General features: G+C 40.4%; 1 non-coding gene across 1 annotated transcript; it reads left to right on the top strand.

The window, feature by feature from the left end:
- The first annotated feature begins 18,762 nt into the window (after nucleotides 1-18,762).
- Nucleotides 18,763-18,868, top strand: LOC118480680. Its single transcript, XR_004863658.1, has one exon. It is a non-coding gene; the product is annotated as a small nucleolar RNA R71 (small nucleolar RNA).
- Nucleotides 18,869-19,168: the final 300 nt, after the last annotated feature.

Raw genomic sequence — 19,168 nt, 5'->3', positions numbered from 1 at the left:
TGCTTGTCCGATCTTTATTGATTATCATGATGGTCCGACTTTTGTTAACATACCTTGTCCGAACTTTTGATCATGGAAAGCATGGGTCCGACTTTGTTATAGTGTTGCCTAGTCCGACTTTGTTTGATGAATATGTCCGAGTTTTGAGTAGTGTTTAGCCTTGTCCGAATATTGTAAGGGTTATTAATTGTCCGACTTTTATATGTATGTAAACATGTCCGACCTTTTGTAACAAGACCCTTTGGTCCGAGTTTTAGGCTTTAAAAGCCTTGTCCGAGTTTTGGCTAGTATAAAGGTGATCCGAACTCTAGTGTTAAATCAATTGGCCCGAGTTTTAATCTAAGGCAACTGGTCCAAGTCTGGTTAAGATATCAACCTTGTTAACTTTGTTAAGCAGATGACATGATTAGTTATTAACTCAGTTAAGTTGAGTTGATGAATGTTGTTTGTCAATTAACTCTGTTAACTCTATTGACTCTGTTAAAGTGTGCAACATTGTTAAGTGCGTTAACTGTATGGAGTATGTTAACTGCCTGTTAATCCTGTCAAGCATAAATGGTGTGATTTTGACTAAACTGCATACGTGATATGTGATAACTGTTTAAACACACTTCGTGACATAAATGGCATGCGAACTTGAACTGATCTAATATACATGCATACTATAGGACGTGATTAACTATTCGTGAGCACATAGTTAGCATACCGAGCAAACCAAGGTGAGTTCACACAGCCAAGGCATGGGATTCCCGGGTTGGGAATTGGGTTGGAAGATTTGAATTGGATAATTATTCGTACTTACGCTATTGCTAGACTATATACCATCTTCCTCAGGTTAGTCAGGACACTTACGTAAAACCTACGTAAACTAGTATCTACCACTGTCTCCCGGGTCGGGAGGACACTTACGTAAAACCTACGTAAACTCATACCTACTACTGTCTTCCGGGTCGGAAGGACACTTACGTAAAACCTACGTAAACCCCATGCGTACCACTGTCCTCGGGGAAGGGCACTCACGTAAAACCTATGTGACCTTGTACGTATTCCTGTTCTCGGGTTAAGAAGAACACTCATGGTTGCAAATATTCTAGTAAGGATAAACATGGGAAGCCCCCATTAGTAATAAATATAATCATGGGAAACCCCCACTATTAGTACATACATACGTGGGAAGCCCCCACTAAATGAACATACGATTTTGCTATTCCGAACTTACTTTCTGTGAACTCGCTCAACTAGTTGTTGACTCTCTGCTGCATGCCTTGCAGGACCTTAGGTACATATGGAGCTTGCACAGGGAGGAGCAGGTCGTTGTGGAGCATGAATCGTGGATGCCATGCTAAACTTTATAACACTTGAACTTATTACATACATTGAGTTTTCATATTATGCTTCCGCTACTAAAACTACGTTTGGTTTGAACATCAATTGTATTGAGTGGATTTTTATGAACTACTTCTATTATTATATGCTATGTTCAATATGATTGGTGGCTTGATCCTGGTCAGTCACGCTCCTAAGCGGTAGTACTCCGCGGGTGGATTTTGGGGGTGTGACAGATTGGTATCAGAGCCATTGGTTATAGAGAAATTGGTTTTAATATGGGAAAAACGTTTTTATTAAAACCAGACTATAACCAGAACAGTGCTCTCAATGATCCACAATGACGCTTCGCTCCACGTGCAAGACTCAACATCCTAGGTAATAAGGTTTATGTTTATTACCTGCTTGCTAGAACTACATAGAACTTTGCTCGTAGTATGCTTAGATTACATTGCTTACTATTCGTTATTACTTGAGAATACCTATGTGCTTACACTCTTCTGTCATCGCACTACTCGCGAACCATTCTCACTTATTCTACTTTTACTATGAAGATCATGTCTGGATGTGTGAACATGACTCAAGCCCAGTTGACGGCTCTTATCAATGAACAAGTAGCTGCGGCACTTGCAGCTGCACAAGCAGGTAGCATACCCTGCGGATGCGATTCACACTAGGATCTTTAGATCCTACATTAACTCTTGTGTTAAACTTTATCCTATTTGTACACAATAGGTCAACACGCCCCACAACCTGTCTGCACATTCAAGAACTTCATGGACTGTCGTCCAAGCACATTCAGTGGCACAGAAGGAGCAGTGGGACTCCTCCATTGGTTCAAAAAGCTCGAGTCGGTATTCGAGATGTGTGAATGCCCTGAGGCTCGCAGGGTAAAGTACGCCACTGGCACGTTGGAAGGGATTGCGCTAACCTGGTGGAATGCGCAAGTACAGATTCTAGGGCTGGCGGCTGCTAATGCCACCCCTTGGAACGATTTCAAGGAATTGATTAAAAGGGAATACTGCACACGTGATGACATCCACAAGTTGGAGGTGGAGCTTTATCATTTGAAAATGACGGGGTCGGAAATCGAAGCTTACACGAAACGGTCAAACGAACTGGCCATCTTGTGTCCAACCATGGTGGACCCTCCGATCAAGCGCATTGAGTTGTACCTCAAGGGTCTAGCATCAGAGATTCAGAGCCATGTGACATCGGCTAACCTCGACAACATCCAAGACATCCAGCGTCTTGCTCATCGCCTCACGGATCAGGCGGTGGAACAGAAAAGTTGCCCAAACGCATCAGTGCTACCACTCCAGCTGCTACTCCTACTACCCCCAGTGACAACAAAAGAAAGTGGGAGGGGGATTCTAGCAAAGGTTCAGCAACAGTTCAGTCTCAAGCTCAGCAACAGAAGACTGACCACTACCAGAGTCCTAGTCAGCAATCTTCTGGTGGTCATAGGCAGAAAAGATATCAAGGATTTCACCCCAAGTGTCACAACTGTAACAGGCATCACAGCGGCCAGTGCAACAAGGGTCGTTGTCAGAGGTGCCTCAAGATGGGTCACGAGGCCAAAGACTGTAGGAGTCCACGGCCTGCGAATCATAACCAGCAACTGCAATTACCAGCTCCACAAAACCCACAGCAGCAACAACAACGGGGCAACAGGGGATGTTTCCAGTGTGGGGCGGAAGGTCATTTCAAACGTGATTGCCCCCAGTTAAACCAGAACCAGAATTGCAACAACAACAACCAAGGCAATGGTAACAACAATGGTGGGAACAATAACGGCAATGAAGCTAGGGGTCGTGCTTTTGTGCTGGGTCGAGGTGACGCAAGGAACGATCCTAACGTGGTCATGGGTAAGTTTCTTCTTGACGACTTTTACGTTACTGTTTTGTTTGATTCGGGTGCGGATACCAGTTATGTGTCTTTAAAAGTTAGTCAAATGTTAAAACGTACACCCACACCCCTAAACACCAAATATGTCGTAGAGTTAGCAAATGGTAAAAGTGTAGAAGCCGCACATGTAGTCAAGGGTTGTAACATTGTCTTAGCTGGTCAGACCTTCTCGATCGATCTCATACCCATAGTTTTGGGTAGTTTCGACATCGTCATTGGTATGGATTGGTTATCCCAACATCACGCAGAGATCTTATGCAAGGAAAAGATAGTCCGCATTCCTCGTTCTGGTCAAGAACCTCTCGAAGTTCAAGGCGACAAGAGTGGTGCTGTGGTTGTCATCATCTCCTTCCTGAAGGCCCAAAAGTGCTTACGAAAGGGGCACACTGCCATTTTGGCACTAGTTACTGATGCATCAACAAAAGAGAAAAGAATAGAGGATATTCCTGTGGTACGCGAATTTCCTCAAGTGTTTCCTGAAGATTTACCTGGTCTACCGCCTCATCGTCAGGTCGAATTTCAAATCGAGCTCGCTCCAGGAGTAGCACCCATAGCTCGAGCACCATATCGTTTAGCTCCCACTGAACTGGAAGAACTGTCAAAGCAGCTAAAAGAGCTCTTGGAAAAGGGCTTTATTCGTCCAAGCTCTTCGCCTTGGGGAGCTCCAGTATTGTTCGTGAAAAAGAAAGACGGAACATTCAGAATGTGCATAGACTACCGCGAACTGAACAAAGTCACAGTGAAGAATCGCTACCCTCTTCCACGTATTGACGACTTATTCGACCAGTTGCAAGGGTCGAGCTACTACTCCAAGATTGATCTGAGGTCAGGTTATCATCAGCAGAGAGTCCGGGATGAGGACGTCTCCAAGACAGCATTCTGAACTCGCTACGGCCACTACGAGTTTCTAATCATGCCATTCGGGCTAACGAACGCGCCTGCAGTTTTCATGGATCTTATGAACAGAGTGTGCAAGCCCTACTTAGACAAATTTGTGATAGTTTTCATCGACGATATTCTGATCTACTCCAAGAGTCAGGAGGAACACGAGCAGCACCTACGGCTTATCTTGGAACTCCTTCGAAAGGAACAACTGTACGCCAAGTTTTCAAAATGCGACTTCTGGCTTCGTGAAGTCCACTTCCTAGGCCATGTGGTGAACAAGGATGGGATTCATGTTGATCCATCCAAGGTAGATTCGATCAGGAACTGGCATGCACCGCGTCCACCAACGGAAATACGCCAATTCTTGGGTTTGGCGGGTTACTATAGGCGATTCATTAAAGACTTCTCAAAGATCGCTCAGCCGCTTACGTTATTGACACAGAAAGGTGTCACCTACCGTTGGGGAGATCCCTAGGAAACCGCTTTCCAGTATCTAAAGGATAGGCTTTACAGCGCACCCATTCTCTCATTGCCAGCGGGCACGGATGATTTTGTGGTCTATTGTGACGCATCGATACAGGGGCTTGGTTGCGTATTGATGCAACAGGATAAAGTTATTGCCTACGCTTCTCGACAACTCAAGGTTCATGAACGGAACTACACGACGCACGATTTAGAGCTGGGAGCTGTTGTTTTCGCGCTTAAGATACGGCGGCACTACCTGTACGGTACCAAGTGCACTATTTACACCGATCACAGGAGTCTCGAGCATATCCTTAAGCAAAAGGATTTGAACATGCGTCAACGAAGATGGGTCAAACTTTTGAATGATTATGAATGCGCCATCAAGTACCATCTAGGCAAAGCCAATGTTGTGGCTGACGCCCTCAGTCGGAAAGACACTACGCCTAGATGCGTACGAGCATTGCAGCTCACTATCCAATCTAGTCTTCCTGCACAGATACGAGATGCTCAGGTAGAAGCATTGAAACCAGAAAACGTCAGGGCAGAAGCCTTACGTGGCTCAAGGCAGCGGTTAGAACAGAAGGAAGACGGCGCCTACTATGTAACAGGGCGTATTTGGGTTCCACTTTATGGCAACCTGCGTGAGCTGGTAATGGATGAAGCTCACAAGTCTCGCTACTCGGTACATCCAGGGTCGGATAAAATGTACCACGACATCAGAACAACGTATTGGTGGCCTAGCATGAAGGCCCACATCGCTACCTACGTCAGCAAATGCTTGACCTGTGCAAGAGTCAAGGCAGAGTATCAGAAACCAGCAGGCTTACTTCAGCAACCAAAGATACCACAGTGGAAATGGGAGGAAATTTCCATGGATTTCGTTACTAGCCTACCTAGATCCCAGCGTGGGAACGATACTATTTGGGTGATCGTGGATCGACTCACCAAGTCTGCTCGTTTCCTGGCAATCAAAGAAACAGACAAGTTCTCCACACTAGCAGACATATACTTGAAGGAAGTAGTCTCAAGGCACGGGGTGCCCACCTCTATCATTTCAGATTGCGATGCACGATTCACATCAGAACTATGGCAAGCAATGCACAAGGCTTTTGGCTCTCGGTTAGATATGAGCACGGCTTATCACCCTTAGACGGATGGGCAGTCTGAGCGCACGATTCAAACCTTAGAAGACATGCTTCGGGCATGTGTTATCGATTTTGGCAACAGCTGGGAAAAGCACCTCCCTTTAGTGGAGTTTTCATACAATAACAGCTACCACACCAGCATACAAGCCGCTCCATTTGAGGCATTGTACGGGCGTAAATGCCGGTCACCTCTCTGTTGGGCAGAGGTGGGGGATAGTCAGATCATGGGTCCAGAACTTATAGTGGACACCACGGAAAAGATTGCACAGATAAGGCAACGCATGGCGGCAGCACGCGACCGTCAGAAAAGCTACGCGGATAAGCGTAGGAAGCCATTGGAATTTCAGGTCGGGGACCGGATTTTACTTAAAGTCTCACCCTGGAAGGGTGTGGTTCGTTTTGGGAAATGGGGCAAACTCAATCCGCGGTATGTCGGACCGTTCGAAATCGCAGAAAGAATAGGCAAAGTGGCCTACAGACTAAACTTACCAGCTGAACTCGGTGCAGTTCACAATGTTTTTCACGTGTCGAATCTGAAGAAGTGCCTGTCAGATGAGACCCTCATAGTTCCTTTGAAGGAGCTCACTATCGACGAGCGGTTGCAGTTCGTCGAGGAACCAGTTGAAATCACGGACCAGGATGTTAAGGTCCTTAAGAACACGAGAATCCCTCTTGTTCGAGTTCGTTGGAACTCCCGTCGCGGCCCAGAGTTCACCTGGGAGCGTGAAGATCAAATGAAACTCAAGTATCCCCAGTTATTCGAAACCAATGCAACCATTACTAAGGCTGAAGCTACTACTACAGAATTTCGGGACGAAATTCCAAATCAACGGGGGGATGATGTGACACCCTAGGAAAACCAGTAAACGATACAACTTACCTAGCTTCCTCAGTAACCGCATGCTAAATTTCGGGACGAAATTTCTTTCAAGTTGGGGATAATGTGACAACTCGAGTTTCCAAAATTCCACTTTCGCATTTATTGCACCTTCACTGTTTGTCTAGTTGTTTACTTGCACAACTGGTTGCTTTGTAACTGTATACGTTTTGGATTTGATAAGGTTTATGATTGATTTGTCAAATACTTGAATGTGGTGATGAAACTGTAAATTGCATATCTTGTGCATGTAATATGTGATAAATAATTCTTAAGGGTGCTTAGTGCTAATAGTGAAATTCTAATCATTCTTAACCCTAATCCCTTTCACTAATCATCACCCAAGAATCAAAACACGTACTTTCACATTCTCTAATCCTCTCTACAATCATCTTCATCATTGACACAAGCTCTTCATCACTCTTTCCTCACTTTGTCTAGAATCAATCCAAGGTAATTGTTTAATCATTGTTTATTGTTAATCGTTGATTGATTGATTCATGCTAAACCCTAGTTCTTCATATGATATTCTGTGCTTATTGATTTATTCTGATTATTGAGAAATGAATATGATTGTTGTGTTATCATTTGTCTGATGATTAAGATGTATGATATGTTGGAACTATTGATGGTTAATTTGATTCCTGCACTGTGAAAGTATGAAATTAGGGTTTTGGATCGTAGTCTGTGAAAATGTAACTGTTCTATTGATTCTGTGACATGATCTTTGGAATTCACGCATGATTGAAAAGTCTGAGTTTTAGAATGATTAAAAGGTCCGAACATTATATGTGTATGATACCTAGTCCGAATTTTGAATGAAATTGCATGAGGATCCGAGTTTTAACTATAAAGTGTTGAATGGTCCGACTTTCAGTAAGGGAGCCTAGTGTCCGACCTTATTGTTAATGTGTTGTCCGAATTTTTAAAGGCATGAGCATTATGTCCAAATTTTAAAGGCATGAGCCTTATGTCCGAATTTTACTAAAGCTTTTATCCGAGTTTTATGTGAAACCATATGTCCGAGTTTTGTAAAAAGGGATGAAGTCCGGCCTTTATAAGTTATAAGGGTCCAAGTTTTGGTTTAATGGACTTAGTCCGACTTTTGTGCATAAGATGCTTGTCCGATCTTTATTGATTATCATGATGGTCCGACTTTTGTTAACATACCTTGTCCGAACTTTTGATCATGGAAAGCATGGGTCCGACTTTGTTATAGTGTTGCCTAGTCCGACTTTGTTTGATGAATATGTCCAAGTTTTGAGTAGTGTTTAGCCTTGTCCGAATATTGTAAGGGTTATTAACTGTCCGAATTTTATATGTATGTAAACATGTCCGACCTTTTGTAACAAGACCCTTTGGTCCGAGTTTTAGGCTTTAAAAGCCTTGTCCGAGTTTTGGCTAGTATAAAGGTGATCCGAACTCTAGTGTTAAATCAATTGGCCCGAGTTTTAATCTAAGGCAACTGGTCCAAGTCTGGTTAAGATATCAACCTTGTTAACTTTGCTAAGCAGATGACATGATTAGTTATTAACTCAGTTAAGTTGAGCTGATGAATGCTGTTTGTCAATTAACTCTGTTAACTCTATTGACTCTGTTAAAGTGTGCAACACTGTTAAGTGCGTTAACTGTATGGGGTATGTTAACTGCCTGTTAATCCTGTCAAGCATAAATGGTGCGATTTTGATAAACTGCATACGTGATATGTGATAACTGTTTAAACACACTTCGTGACATAAATGGCATGCGAACTTGAACTGATCTAATATACATGCATACTATAGGACGTGATTGACTATTCGTGAGCACATAGTTAGCATACTGAGCAAACCAAGGTGAGTTCACACAGCCAAGGCATGGGATTCCCGGGTTGGGAATTGGGTTGGAAGATTTGAATTGGATAATTATTCGTACTTACGCTATTGCTAGACTATATACCATCGTCCTCAGGTTAGTCAGGACACTTACGTAAAACCTACGTAAACTAGTATCTACCACTGTCTCCCGGGTCGGGAGGACACTTACATAAAACCTACGTAAACTCATACCTACTACTGTCTTCCGGGTCGGAAGGACACTTACGTAAAACCTACATAAACCCCACGCGTACCACTGTCCTCGGGGAAGGGCACTCACGTAAAACCTACGTGACCTTGTACGTATTCCTGTTCTCGGGTTAAGAAGAACAATCATGGTTGTAAATAGTCTAGTAAGGATAAACATGGGAAGCCCCCATTAGTAATAAATATAATCATGGGAAACCCCCACTATTAGTACATACATACGTGGGAAGCCCCCACTAAATGAACATACGATTTTGCTATTCCGAACTTACTTTCTGTGAACTCGCTCAACTAGTTGTTGACTCTCTGCTGCATGCCTTGCAGGACCTTAGGTACATATGGAGGTTGCACAGGGAGGAGCAGGTCGTTGTGGAGCATGGATCGTGGATGCCATGCTAAACTTTATAACACTTGAACTTATTACATACATTGAGTTTTCATATTATGCTTCCACTACTAAAACTACGTTTGGTTTGAACATCAATTGTATTGAGTGGATTTTTATGAACTACTTCTATTATTATATGCTATGTTCAATATGATTGGTGGCTTGATCCTGGTCAGTCACGCTCCCAAGCGGTAGTACTCCGCCGGTGGATTTTGGGGGTGTGACAAGACTGCTTCTGTCTTTTCTATCCAGCGCAAGGCTGAAATGGCTCTTTCATTTCCTGAGAATTCTATCGGTTCGCATGATAAGAATTCTTTATAAGAATAACCATACGAGATGGTCCTTCTTCTTTTTGGAAATGGAGCTTGGATAAACAGTCCGTGATTTCCATTCACGCTGTGACTTAGGTCAGTGGGTGCATGTTTACTTCTGATTATGGAATTATTTTCTGCCTTTTTATTAATAGTTTCGATAATATAGGGAATAGCATCTATGATTTCTTGAGCTGCTATGTGCTCGATAACACTTTTATCCACTTAGTTCCCGTTATTATTGTTATTCTGGATTTCCTGATTTACTTCGTTTGACATCTGAATTGTAAATATTTATCAGGTATTAATATCACAGAGTAAATTAAACAATAAACACTCAAGCATATTGAACCAAAAAACGTCGATCATTGCGACTTTTACTCTTTCCATATATATATGCATCTATTACAAACTATAACTAGAATTTAAACATTAGTAACTATGCATCGATATATATTTATAGCTGATATTTATATATATATATATATATATATATATCTATTTTAGTTGATATATTATATATATATATATATATATATATGTATGTATATATATATTTTTATCAAAGCAACAAAATTACACATATACATATATATATAGTATAGTAGGCGTTGACTTCTAATATTGCATTTCCCTCTCGTCATATTTCCAGACAAGCTTTTCCCCGATTTGGCAAATCTGGTTTCCTTCCTCAACCAACTCTTTACCATACTGGCGAAGTTCTTCCACATTCTCATGGCTCATTGGTGGCATTGGGGCTGGCACGGGTTCAGGGTAAAGTGGTTTTGGTTCTCCGTAGGGATATGGGTTATTCAGTAATTCCTGAATTGCCCAGTCGTTGGCCCACCACTGATCTAAAGGGTTCGATGCTGGAATCCTAGGTATCCCATTTGGATCAAAGGTTGGGATTGGAAGGTGGTTCTCCTGGTTTTGTTCTAGATTCATGGGTTGGTTAGGGAATAAAGGAAGTAATTGTGGTTTTGGTATTGCTACTTGGTTGAAATTAAATTCTCCTTCTGCATTTCCAAACATGTGAAAGTTCGCTAGTTGCCTAGCCAATTCTTCTTCCCATAGAGGTCTAGCTTCTAGATTTTGGGTATTTCTCTCAGCTCTATTCACTATTGCTTGTTGTATTTTTCTCATCCTTTTTCTCCTCTCCACTTTTGCTCTACTAAACTACTCTCTCTTCTTAGGGGGGAAAAGGTTCTTCAGATTTAGCTTTAAAAACAAAGATATCCTCAGAAACGGCTGTGTATCCGGTGGTTGGTTGGGATGTTCCTTCATCCATTGGAGAATGAGGTAGATGACGATAAGCGTCAGAAGTACCCTGATCACTCATACTGTAAACTAAGAAAATTTTCAAAATGACATAAAATAATAATATACATATAGCATGCTCACAGTCAAACTTAAGCACCTGAAACACATGTGAAAATAGGTACGTCTGCATAAAAATGCCTGTGAGTAACATAGGTTTTTTTGTTGAGGATTCATGGCTTTGATTTTGTTAAAAGAATTGTTTAACTAAAAAGTAGCCATGAACTTTTGTAAAAATGTTTTCTTTTGTAAAATCATATGAAAATCAATGTGAAAATTAAATGATTTAAAAGAAATAATGCATGGTTAAATAAATAACCAAATGGTAATAAATTGTGTAAAATATGTCGTGTCTTGAAATAGAATATCATGTCTTGTGTAAAACATGTCGTGTCATGTATAAAATGTCATATCTTGTCTAAAAATGTCATGTCATGTCTTGTCTTTGTCGAAGTGGTTTAGATAACGCCACGATGTGTAATGTAATAAAAGCACCTATATATAGGAAGTACCAGTGGCGTATCCACCATGCTTTTATCACATTACACACGACTCGTTATTTAAATCACTTATCAATGTCAAAAGTCATGTATAAACCATGTCTAATGTCAAGTATAAACCACGTCTTGTATTACAAATGTCTAATAATAACCAATGTCTTGTATGGCAAGTAAAAAGTCTTTACTCAAACCACATTTAATAATGTCATGTATAACCAAATGTCTTGTGTAACCAAATGTCATGTACAAAATAATGTCTTTGAATAAACAAAAGTTTAATTCATTTTGGCAGCGGAATTTACATCAGGACCAGTTTTGGGGGTATCTTGTGTTTATCCATTTTGGCAGCGGAATTTACATCAGGACCGTAGTTAGGAAATATTTTATCAGAGTAAAATACCACACTTTTATAATATTAAACACATGGGACAAAACCCATGTTTTAAATACACACATTTTCATAGGAATAAAATCCTATTTTATTTAACGAAAACATCTATTTATTTTAGGTAACTTTATTGCCACTTTTCCAAGCCTTCAATGCTGTACAGCTGGCTTCTATTTGGCTTTCACATTTTGTAACATGAAATGCGTTTAAAAACATTTTGTCAGTGGTAAATACATGTGAGTGAATCCCAGTTTAATCAAGTTTAATAAAAACAATTGTACATTATTGAGGGCATTCACGCAATTACATTTGTTTCCAAGTCATACTAATTATCACCCACAGTACTGTCAACCCGACTTGTGGTCATGTTACTCCTCGCAAGGTAGTAACAAATTTTGTATACAAAACCCCAACATATCGACGATAACTGTATCCTTACCAACACTCAATAACTATTTAACGTAATATTAATTAAGTGAGGTTTTGTAAAAACAGTTTGCAAAAAGGAGATTACTCACAAAAGGTTTACACAAAAAGAGGATTACTCACATTGTTGTCTTAAGTTTTCTGTAAAGGTTTCCTGGTGACAATCTATAAATTACACAAATGCACATAACCCATTTTAACATTAGTAATACCCTCCCCGAGATGGCATTCTGACGCCTACATCGGGCAGAACCACGACAGCCGTTACGGAACCCTAGATCAATCGGGCAGCGTATCTAATACGTATCCAGGGGTTATGATACTTACAACGGAGCAGAACTTCGTTATTTAGGGGGGTATTATGCCCGGAAATCACTTTATCTATGTGAAAATTCGTAAGAAAGAAAAGAAATGAGCGATCGAAAACTGAAGCCGATGCCCTCAATTTATAGGGCTGATCTTTGGTTCCGTCGCGCCCCTCGTAGCATACTCCAGGGCTTACGCGGCCCGCGAGGCTCCCTAGGGTAGGCCCTAGGGTTGCTGATTCGGACCGTAGACTCCACAAGCGTCACGACACGTGGCGCCCTAGGGTTTCGGTCTGATCCCTTGTTGTCGCGGCCCGCGTAGGCAGTAGCCAAAGGCTACGCGCCCCGCGAGGACCCTATTTTTCTTGTTTTTAATTAATTTTAATGAAAATAAAGGTATTCGGGCCCTGTTTTCACATATGGGGTGTATTTTGTGACATATTGGGATATTTTAATATATTTTAGGGTGTCGGAAAAATATTTAGGAGGGTGTCGGTTTATTTAAGGGTTGTTATATATTGGATAAACCCTTATAAAGACAAAGGTTTATCAAATGTCCCCAAATGGATGCTTCCAAACAAACTAGGAAGCGGGAATGAGGTTATCAAACCTATGGTAAACCATACATACTACTGGTCGGCAGGATAATGTTAATGAATGTATCATGTCTCAATCAACATACCAAAATGTCATAATCAATGTAAGCATGTCATGTAAAATGTTTTTGTAACCCATGTACTAAGTATGCTAAGTCAACATTCGAAGTAAAAGGTTCATGAAATCAAGGTGCTAAATATGTTAAGTTAACATATGAAGTAAAATGGGTCAATCAAATCAATGTGCTAGCATGCTAAGTCAACATACGAAGCAAAATGCAATGTAAATCAATGTGCTCATATGCTAAGTCAACATATGTCGCAAAATGTAACGTAAATCAATGTGCTCATATGCTAAGTCAACATATGCCGCAAAATGTAATGTAAATCAATGTGCTCATATGCTAAGTCAACATATGCCGCAGAAGTATCATTGAAATCAAATGTGCTAGCATGTTAACTCAATATACATAGCAAAACATAATTGAAATCATGTACTATATGTGTACTAGATGAACATAGCATGTATATGTCATGAAAGCATGAAAGTAACATACAGGCACAAGTGTTTCACCCTAAAATATTTGCAAAGAGTAAAAGAAGGGTCTATGTACTCACTTGGGATTGCAAAGTATCCTTGAATCAAGTGAACTACAAAGCTTGGGGAATCAAGGAATCAAGTGGCACCTAGTATTGATAACTATGTTAATAAGTCGGGTCCTAAACCGACGGTAGGATAGAATGAAGTTCTATAAAACAAATGAGTTTTGGAACTCATATGGCATTATTTAATAAACTTTACATTCAGATTAGAAAGTCATCCTAAGTGCTTTTGACCCGTTTTGACCCGTTACGGTGGTTTACGCTACTTTAACGTGTCGTTTTGCGTAAAAACGCGTTCGGATGATTATATATGTCATATGATAAGTGTTATATGTCCAAACATTGTTGAAAATGTTATTACATCAGCTTAGATACCAAAAGTTTGGTTACATATGCTTAAAATGAATTAATGCTCAAAAAGGGCATTTTGGTTATTTTTAAAGGGCATAAGGTATAACCTCAGTAGGTTATTCCCTATATAAATATGGTCACCTACATGTGTTTGGTCGGATCCTAAGATCGACCAAATGGGTCGGATTCGAAAGTCAAAGCGGTGGTCAAGACCGCTCGACTTATGACCCTAAATAAGCACTAAACTAGAAGTGACGAGTTAAACATGTCAAAACATGTTTTACTTAGTTGGAAAACTGATTTGGTATAAAAAAAAGTGTTTTGATACCCGAAAATAGTTCCGTCGTAAAATGCACATAAACGTGCATTTTGACCGAAACTTTGACTCTTCACTATGACTAGTAAACGTGGTAATCAGTAGGTATAATCGCAAGGGATTATAACCATCATGATTACGATCACGTTGCAAAGTTCAATTGAACTTTGTCTTGACCAATTCATTGTCAAAGCCAAAAGTCAAACACTGTTTTACTTTTAGCTTGAAATAGCTAAAAATAAATAAACAAGACTAGTTAGAACACTCACTTGTGTTCTAGGAAGAAGGAAACTCAGCTAAGAAGCCTTGAATCAGCAAGTTGCAGAATGAATGAAGTTGGCTATTTATACAAATCCTTGAATCATAGGATCATGACAAGTATTTATGTGTTGCCCAAAGATTAATCTTATCCCTATAAGTGTTTGGACCAGGTTACAAGCCTTGGGGAACACTTAAATAGCCCACAAGATTGCAAAAACCAAGTTGGAAATCAGTTTGCAACAGTGACGTGATGTCGTGGTCACAGTCAAATTTAATCCAATTACTACTAAATAGATAGTGGCAAGTGGGTATCAAACATAGGGAGTTTGTGGAATATGTGTTATTTGAAGGTTTATCTAAGTTAACTAAAATTACACTAATTGCAATGAAAATAAAGTTCAAGAGTTGGTTTGATTGATTTGAGTTTTAAAACTAAGATTACTATTCTAATTGCAAAATGAAAGTGTTGCTTGTAAACAAATTAGAGACAAATGACCATCCTAGATTTCCGGTTTGTTTCGGCATTCATATTATCATTTCACTAGAAAGAACTACATAGACATAGCTCATGTGTGATTATTTGCAGTGATGAAAGGGAACTAAGTACTCAGATTCCTAGAACGTGAGGTTGTTACCCGATGATCAATCAACCCTTACCCAAACCTAACTATACCCATGATATCTCGATTGCCAACGGCACCAAGAACGTATGGTTTCTAATTACTTCAACATAAGGATTAACAAGTTACTAACAAACAATCACACACCATAACAACAAATCGTAACGATAAAGATTGTTATTCTAGAAATTAGAGAAATCAAACATGAAATGTCTCAACCAAACCTTCAATCCAGGACAATCACCAAGTGTTTAGCCACTCATGGCTTGAAACAACATCATAACAAAAGTTTCAATGTTCATAAAGATCCAAGACAATAAAACCAATGATTAGACAAGTGTTCTTCTAGCTAATCTCCCAAATTCGTTCACAAGCCAATAGTAACCGAAATGAGATGATTAGACACCATAAAAACCCATGAAATGACAATTTAATGCATAAGTTACAAGATCGGATCAGTCGGTGGCGTAACCTACGGCAGAGGGCCGTAGGTTACGGCGGGCAGCTTTCCCTTACGGCGGGTGGCTTCTGTCTTACGGCGAAGGCTTTTTGCAAAGGTTGGGGCCGTAACCTACGGCCAAGTGCCGTAGGTTACGTCGCTGAGTGTTAGTTTTTCCTTGTTTCCTTCATTTAATTCACCATTTCTTCAATCCCAACACCGCCAACTTCTAGCATCCATCCAAGCTCCATAAAACCCGCATTTTAAGCTCTTTAACACCTGTAACATCAAACATCTTGTGATTACCAAATTCAAGCTATTAACCGGGTAAAGTATGGTATTTTAGTCTATTTAAAGGCCTTAAGGGTTGTCATACGGACCACCCGTCACATCCCCACACTTACCCATTGCTTGTCCCAAGTAACTCATTCAAAAACTATTTTCAACACATGCGCGATCAACATAAACTAAACAAAAACATGTCATCCTTTTACTAACCCGTTCTTAACACCCAAAACAATACACCCCTCTCTAAATCTCTCCTCTCGGCTACAAGTAAGTACTAGCAAAGATAAGCTAGACACACAATAGGCAAACGGGTGATTGCACAACTATAGGCTTGTACCTAAATCGGTCCTCCTCCTACAAGTTCCAAACATGAATGCAAATCAAAGGGGCTTTTAAGGTTGTAACGAGGCTAGGCGAATGTGTAGGAAATGGAATATATATGAAGTAGCGAAAACTTAACCCGGTCTTTTATTACCTAAAGAAACAAACAAACAACTATCAAACTTAACTACTATATACAAGGCAACTAAACATCACTTTTTTTTCATTTTTTTTTTCATTTTTCATTGCTTTTTCTCTTTTTCTTTTCTTTTCTTTCTGTTCTTTTTTTTTATAAAACAAACTAACTCACAAACTACTAAACAACCACTAATACTATAAGACCGGGTCAAATCGGGTAAATTTTTAGGTAACTAACTAGAAGTAACAAACGATAGGCTTGTAGGCACAAAATTGGGCAACTAAATGTCCAAACCCCCACCCCTCTCACAACCATGCTCATATATATAATTTATGAGGTCCAACCCCCCAAATCCTACACTCACACACACTAAAGACGAGGCTACCTAAATGCCCTTATCCTTTTCACATTCACGTCCAACTAAGGACTCAAACCGCATTCAAGCACAAGTTCTAATGCACCCCCGCCCGTTGCCACTCTCATCAAAGATAAATTTTATTTATGTACAAGTGTGGCTTCAACTCTCACCAAGAACAAAAGGGTATTAAGGGTTGCCGGTGCATCATCTGGGGTTAGACTATGGTGTTCAAATTTTTCATGTTTTGCTTGATTTAAAAAAATATTTCAAAATTCTCCCCATCCCCACACTTGGGATACATTGACCCCAATGTATGGTTTTGAGAGACTTTGATCGCATAAATTCTTAAACACCAACTAAAAGCTTATAAACTCAACCCCAACTTTCTTTTTGTATTTTTTTAAACCAAATCAAACAAACTAACTACCAATATTTCAAAGCTAAAGAACACAACAAGACTAAGGAAAGAGTACATTGACCTGGTGAAGTTTGCCACAACAGATGTTGTAGATAATCCGACTTCCTATCACCACTTTTACCCAAATATCCGTACATCTTCCCCATACTTGAATGTCGCCATGGCCCTGAAACATAGAAAGATAAAAACAGCAAGATCAATATAAAACCCCGGGTTGCCTCCCGAGCAGCGCTAAGTTTCCAGGTCTTCAGCCAGACCGTGCCTCCCCCATTTAAGGTGGCTCAAAGAATCGGTTTCTGCCACTTCCATCACTACATCGTGTCATTTCGTAAAATGCATCCGTCCCGCTTCGATTCGGTGGGTAATCAAGTACAATCCTACTTGATCCCGTATGCGTGTCTTCACGATTCGGTGTGTGATTTATTTTCATTCTTTGACACACATTTTTTATACAATCACTAGACTCACCACTCTTCCCCTCAATGGACTCATAACTAATCACTCTAGTTTGAACATCAAAGGACAACTTACGGTTCTTTTCGGTCATGGTAATAATCTCGTCTCTACAACTGATTTGAGCATTTGCTGTGTATAGAAACAGTCGACCTAAAATTACCCTTTGTTGTGCTGCCATTTTGGTAGAAGCATAATCTAGAACTAGAAAATCCATCGGGTATTCGAATTCTCCCAATCAAATCATAACATTCTTAACTATTCCCCGTGGACGCCTCCAACTCTCATCCGCCAAGCTCACCATGGTGTCTGCATCTTCAAGCGGACCGAAATCGTACATGTCATATAGCTCACCCGGTAACACACTCATGCTCGCCACATAATCCAACAATGCACGAGGAATTTTTAGTTTCCCCACTCGGATAGGCACGATTGGCGCTGCATACTCTTTATCATTCTCGATTTTGGCATCTTTTTCCAAACCCGCATTCACTTGATACGAAGAAGTCAGCAATGTTTCATTAAATTTAGTACTAGGAACGGTGCTTACCACATTGATATTAACACTTTTAATGTTTTTGGGATTTATCACCGTGTCACTTGGTAACTGGCCTTTTGTTTTCTTCAATATCGCCACTTCACTTGCAAGTTGACCCATTTGGGTGGTCAAAGTTTGAATCGCTTTATCACGGGCCTCGTCCTTTTGCATCCGAACCTCATCACGTTGATTCATTCGTCGCATTTCAACTTGCATCGCCTTCAAGATTTCCATTACTTCGTTTCCACCCAAAGAGCTTTGACCCGTTTGATATTGCCTTTGAAATCCTTGGTTTCCTTAGAAATTCGGGTTAACTTGATTTGAAGGGTTCCCAAAACGAAAGTTTGGGTGGTTCCTCAACCCGGGGTGGTAAGTGTTAGAATTCATATTGTTGTAATTTCTACCACCCCCTCCTTGACCTTGCACAGCATGAACCTCTTCGTATTGCCCATCACTTCCTTGGCAATTTTCAGCCGCATGACCTATTTCATTGCAAATAGCACAAACATCATAAATTTGATTAGAAGTTTGTACATTACCATCATCAACCGCATGCACTTGTGTTCGGGTAATGGCCGGCCGTGCTCTCCTTGATGCTTGAGCTTTTCTCTTCGAAGTAATTGCCATTTATTCCAAGAACTCCCAATCATCATTTTCATAATTTGTGCCAAAAGTCCCATTTGTCATGGACATTAGATCACGCGCATCTTCGGCACTCAACCCCTCGTGAAATGCATTCATCAACTCCCAAAGTTCAATTCTATGATGAGGGCAATTCTTGATCATCATGTTGAAACGCTCAAAGGCTTCATGAAACATTTCGCCTTGTTGTTGTTGAAAACTCCTCAACCCCATTTTTGCATCATTGGTCTTTTGAGCGGTGTAAAATTCATCTAGAAAAATTTGTTGCATTTCCGCCCAAGTGTAAATAGATGCTGAAGGCAAAGTGTAGAACCACTTCTTTGCCTTATCTTCCAACGAAAATTGAAACAAGACCAACTTGACATCATCGGCCGAAAAACCTTGACTCCCAAGAGTATTGCAGATTGAGTCATAGGCCTCCAAATGGAAATAAGGCTCCTTCGTTGCTAGACCCTTATATTTCGGAAAACTTTGTAAGGAAATACTCCTTACTTTAAAAGTTCTTCCTTGATTGTTGTGAG

Source organism: Helianthus annuus, chromosome 7, assembly GCF_002127325.2.
Source record: "Helianthus annuus cultivar XRQ/B chromosome 7, HanXRQr2.0-SUNRISE, whole genome shotgun sequence".
In the NCBI taxonomy this organism is placed as follows: domain Eukaryota; kingdom Viridiplantae; phylum Streptophyta; class Magnoliopsida; order Asterales; family Asteraceae; genus Helianthus; species Helianthus annuus.
The sequence above is the reverse complement of the archived record's forward strand: the minus strand, read 5'-3'. Positions and strand labels throughout refer to the sequence as shown.